Below are 14,025 nucleotides of genomic sequence, written 5' to 3'. Positions count from 1 at the left end.
TAGGTCATTGTGGCTGCATGAGCTCCAAAGCAAGTGGGGCAAAACTTCTGTCATACAGAGTGAAATAAGCCAGAAAGAGAAAAACAAATACCGTATGCTAATGCATATATATGGAATCTAAAAAAATGGTACTGATGAACCCAGTGGCAGGGCAGGAATAAAGATGTAGAGAATGGACTTGAGGACAAAGGGGGGGTGGGGCGCGAAGAGGAAGCTGGGACAAAGTGAGAGAGTAGCAAAAAAAAGCCACCAAAACTTCATGATGCAGGGATCTGAGAGGCAGGCTTTCTGGACTCAGAATCCACGCATTGTATGATACTGTAGCTCTAAGCTCCGTGCTTTCTTCGAAATGCATTCTATTTATGTTTGATTGCTACCAGGAGTGACATATTTTTATGCTTTACACTATGTTACTGTTTTCTCCTACCAATTAATTTTTTACGTTTTGGTGAAAAATATCTACAAGTTTAATGAAAATATCTGAAAAGGAATACTCTCTATATTTTTTTTAATTCTAAGAATTACCTACCGTGATGTAGTGGAGTGGGAGGCGTGCCTGAAATCAGGAGAGCCTGCTCAACCTGTATTTATCTGTGTGACCTCAAGCAAGCCATTTAAACTGTCTGTACCTCAGTTTCCCTATTTGTGAAAAGAGGTTTGATCTCTCTGTTTACATCCAGTTCTGACTCTGGGATTCTAACCCACAGGACGCGGGTGTTAGTCTGATGGATGTTAGACATGTGCTGCGCAGTATAATAGCCACTGGCCACATGTGGCTACTGAGTACTTGAGACATGACTACTACATTTTGGGATGTACTATGAGTGTAAAATGCATGCCACATATCATAGGCTTCGTATGAAAAAAGGGAATATAAAATATCACATTAACAATTTTATATTGATTACATGTTCAAATAATATTTTGGATATACTAAATTAAACATTAAAATTAATTTTATTTTCTTACTTTTCTAATGTGGCTACTAGAAAGTTTTAAATAACGTGTGGCACACATTATATTTCCGTTCTAAAGCCCTGCTGTAGAACATTTTATTAAGTGGATATTATTTAAGTAGAACAAAGGTTATACTATAACTATGATATTTACCTCTAAAGGCTATGGTTTAAGGGACAATTATTGATCCTCGATTCAGTGCAGACAGCTGTGAACCTCTATCCATGTATCAAATTTAAACATTTTCTGAAATGAGTAAACTCGAAAGTGTTAGACATTTTATTAGCCTAAAATCAAATAAAACTTGAGGTATATATTGACACCCAATTGTAGTCACTAAATTTGGAAATCCTTTGATAAGCACAAACAGGAAGATACAGAGTAGACTTTTGGTAAACAAATGGAATTAAAGGAAAGTATCTAATTACAGTGTCATAATGGGAAAAGGCTGTATTCATGGGTTGTCATAATCTTTGACAAATCTCTATAGAGTCTAGGGCACAGGTATCTAAAATTGCAACTCTCTAAGTATCAGACCGTTCATAGTGGGTCTAGTTTCAGATCCTGCTCTAAAGAGGAGTCTACCACTCAGGTAGGTCATTGTTGGGCTCTGGGGTTAGAGATTCAGATTTGCCAAGCACAGCAGGGCTGACATCTACAATTACCAGAAGCATAAAGAAAACCTCCGGGTGGCCACTAGGTGTCACTTTCCCATTCCTGTAGGGCTTTGTTTTCATTAGATTAATTTTTCCAAGTTCCATGGGGCCTAGGAGAGGCATTTATGACTTTTGCACCTAGAATAAGTCTGCCCCTGTTTTATAAGAAATGCTTTTTAAGAGAAGTCTGGGAAGATCCTTTCCACATAGAAGAAGAATTTTGGTTTAGAGACCTTTCCAGATGTGGCTCTGATAAAAGCTGACTTTAGAAAGAAAACCCTTCCAACCTAGAACATGCTTTCTGAACTCCTTTGGGAGTATTTGGTGTGTATGTCACTGCTTATACAATCCTGAGTTTTGGTTTGTCTTTTATACAATTTTTAAGCTCTTTTCCATTTCACTTGCTCGTCTGTATGTTGTATTTTTAAAATTTTGTGGTAAACAATGAAGAGTGAAATTAAACTATATTTTATAATAACTACTAGTTTGGAGTTTTTATTTAACATTTTAAACTTCCTCCAAAAAAGTGTGTCCTTAACTATTTTCTAAAGTGGAAACATAGAATGGGTAGAAGATCCAGTGTTCTAAAACCACTGGGAAGGGAGGTACATATTATACACTTTGGGGTGTGTTCGTCAGGGTATGCTAGCTGCTGTAACAACTCTGAAATATCAGTGGCTTAATTCAGTAAAGATTTCCTTCTGCTCATATCACATCCGATGTCATTAGCACTGTCCGTCTCTCTGACTCGACTCCTCCCCCTGCCCCGCCTCTCCCTCTTTCCATCTCTCAGCTTTGCTTTCCTCTAAGCAGGTTTTATCCTCTAGTGGACTTTTTCCCCCACACTTATGCTCAGAAGCTCCAAGTATATATTGTCCTGATATCTGGCAATTACAATGCAAAGAGAGCGTCCCTATTTCCTAGTAATTCACACAAAAATTGATTAGGCCTCTGTTTCAACTTGGTTCACATGGACTTTTCTGTGGTCAACAGGCTGAAATATACAGATTGCCAGGCTTTGGTTCCATGACTAAATCTGAGTTTAAAGGCATCCTTGAAAGGGAAATCAGGTCAAAAATTGCCAAGTGCCTGACAGCCCAGAGCCAGGGAAAGGAACAGGGATGTCAGCAGAAGGGACGATGGAAAGCTCATAATTCTTGAGAGTTGATAATTTCCTAGGATTGTGAGTTTAGGTTATGTGAGGCTCGTCTTTTTTAGTTTTTGTTTTGGGGTGTGTTGTTTTTTTGAGGGTGGGGGGTGGCAAGTAGTAGCAAGTTATATCACATGTTTTAAAGCCTTGTCTACCTCTACCTCTTTTGTTTAATACCCATCCGCTAGTCACTTTGGAGAGCTCTGGCCATTGCCTAAGGTAAGTGTGGGTTGAGACAGTAAAGAGTTGATAAATCCTTGTCCACCTATGTGTTTCTGGCACTGAACTGACACTTTCTTAGGCGGTCCTAGCACTTGACTGACTGTTAGGCAGTGTTTCCCACATTTACTCCTGTCCAGAGGGAAATCTGTTGCATGTTACCTTGGGGGTAAATACATCAAAATCATTTTTGTGATAAATATTTCTTTAAAAACACTAAGATTAGAAGCCTAGATTATGTACACTTTTAACTTAAGTGAACTCTTGGAAATGCATTTAATACTTGGTTGAGTGAGCAGTAACCCCAAGAAGCTTCCCATCTATCAGAACCAACATCTAGACCAATAGCAAACAACTACCTGATTGTTCAGTTATTTGTGGGAATCCATAGTGTTCTGTTTAATTTAATAAAATCAAGAAAGACATAGTTATAGCGTCTGAAATATTTTCTTGGATGGATACATATCAGATTACATGTAAGATAATCAAATTCATAATATTTACAATAGAAAGGACACTATTCTATTCCTTTGTAATAATATTAGCATATTTTGTTTTTAATTAGTATTCTGATTATAAAGGAATTTTATATTCATTATTGAAAATTCAGAAATACAAAAAATTGGGGCTCCAATCAAGGTGGTGGAGTAGAAAAGGACGTGGAACTCACCTCCTCCCACAAATACGTCAAAAATACATCTACATACAGTAGCCAGGACATGGCAACAACCTAAATGTCCATCGACAGAGGAATGGATAAAGAAGATGTGGTACATCTGTACAATAGAATATTACTCCACTATAAAAAGGAATGAAATAATGCCATTTGCAGTGACATGGATGGACCTAAAGATTGTCATACAGAGTAAAGTAAGTCAGAAAGAGAAAGACAAATACTGCTTATAAAGAATAATATAAAGAGAAAGAATAATATTGCTTATATGTGGAACTTAGGAAAATGGTGCAGATGAACTTACTTGCAAAGCAGAAATAGATTCACAGATGTAGAAGACAAACTTATGGTTACCAAGGGGGAAAGGGAAGGGTGGGATGAATTGGGAGATTGGGATTGATATATATACACTACTATATGTAAAACAGATAGCTAATGAGAACCTACTGTATAGCACAAGGAACTCCACTCAATGCTCTGTGGTGACCTAAATAGGAAGGAAATCCAAAAAAGAGTGGATATATGTATATGTATAACTGATTCACTTTGCTGTACAGAAGAAACTAGCACAACATTGTAAAGCAACTATATTCCCCCCCAAAAATGTTAATAGATTGCCTTCTAAAAAAAATACATCTACATGTGGAACAATCCTCACAGAATATGTACTGAACTCTAGCAGAAGACCTCAAACACCTGAAAGGACAAGAAAGATCTGCACTTTACAGGGTAGGATGAAAGGAAAGAAAAAAAAAAAAAAAGGAAGCAGAATGGAATCTGTGCCCCTGGGAGGGCACTGAAAAAGAGGAAAGCTTCCTGCATGCACCCTGGGAAGTCCCCTTACCCGTGGGGGATCAGCTGGGACAGAAATGGTGCTTCAGAGTCTCGGTGGAGAGCATGATGACTTTGCAGCAGGCAGAACAGAGAAAGACTGCACGGGGGTCTGTGCCACCTCCCTGCACACCCCAGCCTGAGATGCGTGTCTGTTGGTATGGACAGGGGCTGGCTGCTGAAACTTGGGACTAAGAGGACAGACCTGGGGAGGGGACTGGGATTGGCTGTGCAGAGACAGCCTAAAGGGGCTGCAGTGTGATACAGCTGCAACCAGAGGTGTATGTGAAAGAAGCCCAGGCCCGCCATAGAAGTGAAGTGCCATCGATAAATGGTACACAAAGAGAGGGGCAGGCCCGCTATAGCAGCCTTTTTCTCTGCATCCCAGCTGCTGCCTCTGCGTGCCCTAGGATCAGATACCAGCAGGTTGCCCACATGCTGTGGCAGGGCTGAAATCACAGCTAAGTCCTAAAGGCCTCGTGATGTAAGAAGCAGGGCTGAAATATCTCCCCATGGCTGAGTGAACCATGGATTTACCCCTCCGTCACTGGCTTTGTAAACTCAGTGCCTGAGGGACATCTGAGCAAACAGATACTCCCATGGCTGGGATGGGTCTGGCCTCAAATCATGAGCTTTGTGGGCATGTACAGGTGGGGGCTGGGGTGGGCCAGGGTCTGGGCTGCCGCCTTAGCTCCCCCAGTGGGTCCGGGTGAACTACAGCAGTCCTGGGACCTGACTTCTGTGGATCTGCATGGTGGCCTTGTGAAAACAATGCCTGAGGGATACCAGGGCTGATTGTCAGGGTGGAGGGCAGTGCCAACAACAGTGTACTTTGAGAGCCTACAAAACAAGTGGCAGGTGACACAACAGAGCACACTCACTGGTGGACAGCTCTGGGGGAGGAATACAATCCCACCTACTTCACACCACAGTCAGAAAACGCAGCTCAGAAATGGATGTGGTGGCTTCTACTCCAACAGCTAGGGAGCAGTCCTTGCCCCTGACAGTGCTGTGACAACCATAGTGCAAAGAGGAGGCCCTGCTCAACATCCAGTGCAGGCTGTGGTCACCACAATATCAGTCACACCCAACTATCATGGTGATAACAGCCAGGACACATTGAGGAAAGAGGTGGCAGGCACTCATACTAAAAACAGCCCTTGCACTAAAAATATTAAACCCATGCAGCCTACAGAGGGACACTCCCACATAAAAATTGCCCTCCAAGAGCATAGAAGATGTTTCTCCTAAACTTGCATAGTAAAATGAAGCAGATGAACCACTCCCAGTTAAAAGATCAAGAGAACTCCCCTGAAAGAACAAACAATGAAAGAGACCTCTTCAGTTTGATAGACTCCAACCTCAAAAAGGAGATAATGAAAACACTGAAGGAATTAAGGTTATCAACAGAAATGCAGATTAGTGTAAAAAGGAGCTAGAAATTATAAATAAGAGCCAAGAAAAATTAGAAAACTCATTTGCCAAGATGAAGGCTGTGCTAAAGGCAATGTATAGCAGATTGAATACTGCAGAAGAATAAATAAGTGATCTGGAAGATAGAATAATAGAAATCACCCAATCAGAACAGCAGACAGAAAGCCAAATGAAAAAAAAAAATGAAAGCAATATAAGAGACCTATGGGGTAGCATAAAGTGTGCCAATCTATGCATAATAGGAATTCCAGAAGGAGAAGACAGAGAAAAGGGTAATTAAAAGATATTTGAAGAAATTATGGCTGAAAACTTCCCAAACCTAAAGAAGGAAACAGATATCCAGGTACAGGAAGCACAGAGGATCCCAAATAAGATGAAACCAGACTTACACCAAGATATATTAAATTAAAATGGCAAAAGTTAAGAGAGGATTCTAAAGGCAGTAAGAGAAAAAACAAAGAGTTAATTACAAGGGAACCCCCATAAGGCTGATTTCTCTAAAGAAACGTTTCAGGCCAGAAGCGAGTGGCAAGATATATTCAAGTCCTGAAAGGGAAAAACCACAACCTAGTATACTCTACCCAGCAAGATTATCATTTAGAATAGAAGGGGAGATAAAGAATTTCTCAGACAAGCAAAAACTAAAAGAATACAGCAATACTAAACTCATCCTAAAAGAAATATTGAAAGGTCTCCTCTAAATAGAAAAGAAGCAAGAAGCTAAAGGAAAGAGAAAATCACAATTGGAAAGTAAATCATTTAAATAAGCCACTATACAGATGTAAAAAAAAAAAAAAAAAAAAAAACTCGTGAGGCAATAATAACCACAATGAACAGCAAAAGGATGACCATGAAGATGTAAAAGAGGACAGGACATCAGAATCATAAAATGTGGGGGAGGAGAGTAAGAAAATGTAGGGTTTTTTTTTTCTTCTAGAATGTGTTTGAGCCCATATGACTATCAGTCTAAAGCAAGTAGATATAGGAAGAGGTTAACATACTTGAAAAACAGGGTAACCACAAATCAAAAACATACAATAGATTCACAACAGCCAAAAAGAAGAGAACACAAGCATAATATAAAAGGAACTCATCAAACCACAAAAGGGAAAACAAAAAGAAAAAGAAAGGAATAAAGAAGAAATACAGAATCAACTGGAAAACAAGGTTTAAAATGGCAATGAGTACATATCTATCAATAATTACCTTAAACGTCAGTGGACTAAATGATCCAACCAAAAGACAGAGTGGCAGATTGGATAGAAAAAAAAGAGCCTACAATATGCTTCCTACAAGAGACCCATTTTAGGGCAAAGGACACAAATAGATTGAAAGTGAGGGGACAGAAAAAGATATTTCATGCAAATGAAAATGACAAGAAAGCAGGGATTGTAATACTCATACCAGGCAAAATAGACATTAAAACAAAGACCGTGAAGAAAGATAAATAAGGACATTATATAATGATAAAAGAATAACTATAAGAAAAGGATATTACACTTGTCAACATATAAGCACACAATATAGGAGCACCCAAATACATAAAACAAACACTAACAGACATAAAGGGAGAACTTGATGGGAATATTATAGTAGGAGACTTTAATACCCCACTCACATCAATGATCTTCTAGATAGAATATCAATAAGGCAACAGAGATCCTAAGTGATACAATAGAACAGTTAGGCCTAATTTATATTTTCAATACACCACACTAAAAAAAAACCAGAATACACATTCTTTTCAAGTTCACATGGAACATTCTCTAGGATTGACCACATACTAGGGCACAAACAAGTCTCAAAAAATTTAAGAGTATAGACATTATTTCAAGTATCTTTTCGGACCACAGTGGCATGAAACTAGAAATCAACCACAGAAAAAGAAATGAGAAAAAAAATGATTACATGGAAACTAAACAACCAATGGGTCAAGGATGAAATAAAAGAGGAAATTAACAAATACCTTGAGACAAATGACAATGAAAGGACTTCCTTGGCAGTCCAGTCGTTAAGATTCTGCACTTCCAATGCAAGGGGCGTGACTGGTAGGAAACTAAGATCCTACATGCCATGTGGCACAGCCAAATTTTTTTTTTAAATGGCAATGAAAATACAACCATACAAAATCTATAGGGTGCAGCAAAAGCAGTTCTGAGAGGGAAGTTCATAACAATAGAGGCCTTCCTCAAAAAAAAAAAAAAAAAAAAAAACTCATATAAATAACCTACCTTACCACCTAAAAAATTAGAAAAAGAACAAACAAAACCTAAAATCAGCAGAAGGAAGGAAGTAAAAGATCAAAGAGGAAATAGAGATTTAAAAAAATAGAAAAAAAAATCAATGAAATCAAGAGGTGATTCTTTGAAAGTGTAAACAAAATTGACAAACTTCTGGCCAGGCTAACCAAGAAGAAAAGAGAAGCAGACCCAAATAAACAAAAAAAGAAAGGCAAAAGGAGAAATAACAACTGATACCACAGAAAAAAAACACAAGAGAACACTATCAAGAATTATATGCCAACAAATTCGACAACCTAGAAGAAATGGACAAGTTCCTGTAAACATACAGCCCACCAAAACTGAAGGAAGAAGAAACAGATAATTTGAACAGACTGATCACTAGAAGTGAAATAGAATCTATAATTTAAAAAAACTCCCTACAAACAAAATTCGTCTTCACAAATGAATTCTACCAAACATGCAAAGAACTTATATTGATCCTTCTTAAACTCTTCCAAAAGACTGAGGAGGAGGGAACACTCCCAAAGACATTCTGTGAAGCCACCATCACCCTGATACCAAAACCAGACAAAGACGCTATCAAAAAAGAAAATTACAGACCAGCATCTTTGATGAATATAGGTGCAAAAATTCTCAACAAAATATTAGGAAAATGAATTCAACAACACATAAAAAAGTTCATACATCACAACCAAGTTGGATTCAACCCAAGAGCACAAGGATGGTTCAACACACACAAATCAATCAATGTGATACACCACATCAACAAAAGAAAAGACAAAACCCACGTGATCATCTCAATAGATGCAGAAAAAGCATTTGATAAAATTCAACATCCATTCATGATAAAAACACTTACCAAAGTGGGTATAGGGGGAACATATCTCAACATAATAAAAACTATGACAAGCCCACAGCAATATAGTACTCAACAATGAAAAGCTGAAAGCCTTCCCACTAAAATCTGGAACAAGACAAGAATTCCCACTCTCAACACTTCTCTTCAACATAGTATTGGAAGTACTAGCCACAACAATTAGACAAGAAAAAGAAATAACATTTATCCAAATTGGAAGGGAAGAGGTGAAATTGTCATTATAGGCAGATGACATAATAGAAAACCCTAAAGACTCCATACAAAAAATACTAGAACTGATAAATTCAGCAAAGTAGCAGAGTACAAGATTAACATACAGAAATTGGTTGCATTTCTTTACACTAACAGTAAAATATCAGAAAGGGAATGTAAAAAGTAAATACTTTTAAAATCACATCCAAAAAAATAAAATACTTAGGAATAAACCTGACCAAAGAGGTAAAAGACTTATATGCTAAGGCCTATAAAACATTGTGTGTGTGTTCAAAATTGACTTAAATTTATTTTTTAAAATTTTTATTGGAGTATAGTTGCTTAACAATGTTGTGTTAGTTTCTACTGTATAGCAAAGTGAATAAGCTATACATATACATATATCCCCTCTTTTTTGGATTTCCTTCCCATTTAGGTCACCACAGAGCACTGAGTAAGTTCCCTGTGCTATACAGTAGGTTCTCATAAGTTATCTATTTTATACATAGTATAAATAGTGTATATATGTCAATCCCAATCTCCCAATTTATCCCACCCCCCCTTCTCCTTTGGTATCCCTACGTTTGTTCTCTACATCTTTGTCTCTATTTCTGCTTTGTAAATAAGATCCTCTATACAATTTTTTTTCAGATTCCACATATATGCGTTAATATACAATATTTATTTTTCTCTTTCTGACTTACTTCACTCTGTATGACAATCTCTAGGTCCATCTATATCTCTCTAAATGACCCAATTTTCCTCCTTTTTATGGCTGAGTAATATTTCATTGTATATATGTACCACATCTTCTTTATCCATTCATCTGTTGATGGACATTTAGGTTGCTTCCATGTCCTGGCTATTGTAAATTGTGCTGCAGTGAACATTTGGGTGCGTGTGTTTTTTTGAATTATGGTTTTCTCTGGGCATATGTCCAGTAGTGGGATTGCTGGGTCACATGGTAGTTCTATTTTTAGTTTTTTAAGGAACCTCCATACTCTTCTCCATAGTGGCTGTATCAATTTAATTCTCACCGGCAGTGCAAGACGGTTCCCTTTTCTCCACACCCTTTCCAGCATTTATTGTTTGTAGATTTTGTGGTGATGGCCATTTTGACCAGTATGAGGTGATATCTCATTGTAGTTTTGATTTGCATTTCTCTTAAAATTAGTGATGTTGAACATCTTTTCATGTGTTTTTTTGCCATCTGTATGTCTTCCCTGGAGAAATGTCTATTTAGGTCTTCCACCAATTTTTTGATTGATTTGTTTGTTTTTTTGATATTGAGTTGCCACAGCAATCAGAGAAGAAAAAGAAATAAAAGGAATCCAAATTGGAAAAGAAGTAAAACTGTCACTGTTTGCAGATGACATGATACTATACATAGAAAGTCCTAAAGATGCCACCAGAAAACTGTTAGAGCTAAAAAATGAATTAAAGTCACAGGATACAAAACTAATGCACAGAAATCTCTTTCATTCCTATGCACTAACAATGAAAGATCAGAAAGAGAAATTAAGGAAACAATCCCATTGCAACAAAAAGAATAAAATACATCAGAATAAACCCACCTAAGGAGGCAAAAGACCTGTACACAGAAACCTATAAGACACTGATGAAAGAAATCAAAGACTATATAAACAGATGGAGAGATATACCATGTTCTTGGATTGGAAGAATCAATATTGTGAAAAATGACTAAACTACCCAAAACAACCAACAGATTCAATGCAATCCCTATCAAATTACCAATGGCATTTTTCACAGAAGTAGAACAAAAAGTTTTACAATTTGAATGGAAACACAAAAGACCTTGAATAGCAAAAGAAATCTTGAGAAAAAAAAAATGGAGCTGGAGGAATCAGGCTCCCTGACTTCAGACTATATTATAGGGCTACAGTAATCAAGACAGCATGGTACTGGCACAAAAACAGAAATATAGATCAATGGAACAGGATGGAAAGGTCAAAGATAAACCCATGTACCTATGGTCACCTAATCTATGACAAAGGAGACCAGAATATACAATAGAGCAAAGATGGCCTCTTCAATAAGTGGTTCTGGGAAAACTGGACAGCTACATGTAAAAGAATGAAATTAGAACACTCCTTAACACCATATACAAAAACAAACTCAAAATGAATTAAAGACTTAAATGTAAGGCTAGACACTATAAAACTCAGAGGAAAACATAGGCAGAACACTCTTTGACATAAATCACAGCAAGATCTTTTTTGACCTAATTAAACTTAAAAGCTTTTGCACAGCAAAGGAAACAATAAATGAAACAAAAAGACAACCTATGGAATGAGAGAAAATATTTGCAAATGATATGACCGACAAGGCTTAATTTCCAAAATATACAAACAGCTCATACAACTCAACAACACAAAAACAAACAACCCAATTGAAAACTGGGCAGAAGACCTAAATGGACATTTCTCCAAAGAAGACATACAGATGGACAACAGGCACATGAAAAGTTGCTCAACATTGCAAATTATTAGAGAAGTGCAAATCAAAACTGCAACAAGAGGGAATTTCCTGGAGGTCCAGTGGCTAGGGCTCTGCCCTTCCACTAAATGGGGCTCAGGTTCAATTCCTGTTCAGGGAACTAAGATCCCACATGTCATGAAGCACGACCAACAAACAAACAAACAAAAAATTGCAATGAGGTACTGACATGGTCAGAATGTTCATCATTAAAAAGTTTACAAATAACAACTGCTGGTTGTTAGGGGAACCCTCCTACATTGTTGACGGGAATTGGGAAGTTGATGCAGTCACTATGGAAAACAGTATGAAGTTTCCTCAGAAAACTAAAAATAGAATTGCCATATGATCCAGCAATCCCACTCCTCGGCATATATCTAGACAAAACTATAATTCAAAAAGTCACATGCATCCGTATATTCATAGCAGCACTATTCCCAATAGCCAAGACATGGAAACAACCCCTAAAAGTCCATTGTCAGATGAATGGATAAAGCTGTGGTACATATACACAATGGAATATTGCTCAGCAGTTAAAAAGAATGAAATAATGCCATTTGCAGCAACATGGATGAATCTAGAGATTATCATACTAAGTGAAGTAAGTCAGAAAGAGAAAGACAAATACCATGTGATATCATAAAATATGGCACAAATAAACCTATCTGTGAAACAGAAACAGGCTTACAGATGTAGAGAACAGACTTGTGGTTGCCAAGGGGCAGGAGGGGTGGAGGAGGGATGGGTTGGGAGTTTGGGGTAGCAGATGCAAAATATTATATATAGAATGGAAAAACAAGGTCCTACTGCAAGGTCCTATAGCTCAGGGAACTATATTCACTATCCTGTGATAAACCACAATGGAAAAGAATATAAAAAAGACTATGTATATATATATATATATGTATATAAAACTGAATCACTTTGCTGTACAGCACAAACTAACATAATGTAAATCAACTATACTGCAATAAAAATGCGCAATGGTGAAAATAAAAAATATATATATAGAAAAGTACTAAGAAAATAAAAATTACCTATGATTTTTTTAAGAATCTTGCTACTTATATAATTTTATTATTCTTGTATTTTTTGTAGAAGAGTAACAGATGTATATCAGTTAAAAGTCAGTATTGAAAGGCATTAAATTACCCAGGGTGGGGGAGCAACTTATCATTAATTCTCATTCTCCAGAGCAACCACTTAAACTTTTTTTTCACTGATTATGGTATTTGTACTTATATTTCTAAACATGGTTCTATTGCCACTTCTTGATTTGTCCAGATTGGGTATAGAACAGGGAGCCAATAACGTATTTAAAATATTTCCCTATTATGGAACATTTAGGATGTTTGGAAAGTTTTGCTATTATGGGTAATATGTCAGTTAACATCCTTCTACACAAATGTTTACTATTTCATTCAGAATGAATTTCTTGAAGTGTAATTACAGATCAAAATTGCCCAATTCCCATTAAATTTGTGTACAGTGTTCTTTCCAGAGTTAATTTTTACCTGGTTAAATATATCAATCTTTTTAAATTTTGTTTGCTTTTATTTTCAGAAAGAAAAGCTTTTCCGCCGCAATATTGAATAAACACACACCTGTATTTCCTCCTAGGTGTCATGTACTTTCATAGTTTCACCCTAAAGACTTCAATCTAGCTTAAGTTTATTTTAGTTGATAACCATACAGAAATCTACTTATTCTTTCCAAAATATTAGCCACTTGCCCCACAACCATGCAGTGAAGTCAGTCCTTCCTTTTCACACCATTTTGAAATGTTACCTTTACCATCATTTAAGTTCTTATGTACTATTCTGGGACCTGTTTGGAAAAGAGGTGGTGGTGGAGGTAGAGATGGTAGTAGGTGGGGAAGGGAGAGACTTCCAGACTATTGACTTAATCCATCTTTTCTTTTAGCAGTATCAAACTGTTTAAATTAATTAAAAGTAATAGAAGACTTCCCTGGTGGTGCAGTGGTTAAGAATCCGCTTGCCAATGCTGGTGACACAGGTTTGCGCCCTGGTCCAGGAGGATCCCACAAACTGTGGAGCAACTAAGTCCGTACACCACAACTACTGAGCCTGCACACCTAGAAGCCTGTGCTCCACACAAGAAAAGCCACCGCACTAAGAAGCCTGCCCACCACATCCAAGAGTAGCCTCCGCTCACAGCAACTAGAGAAAGCCCGCACGCAGCAACAAAGACCCAACACAGCCAATCAATCAATCAATTTATTTTTTAAAAAAGTAATAGAGTTTGATACTGATAGTGTATCACCCACCTTTTATTCT

The sequence above is a fragment of the Hippopotamus amphibius genome, chromosome 12, assembly GCF_030028045.1.
Source record: "Hippopotamus amphibius kiboko isolate mHipAmp2 chromosome 12, mHipAmp2.hap2, whole genome shotgun sequence".
In the NCBI taxonomy this organism is placed as follows: Eukaryota; Metazoa; Chordata; class Mammalia; order Artiodactyla; family Hippopotamidae; genus Hippopotamus; species Hippopotamus amphibius.
This window is presented reverse-complemented; position numbering follows the sequence as displayed.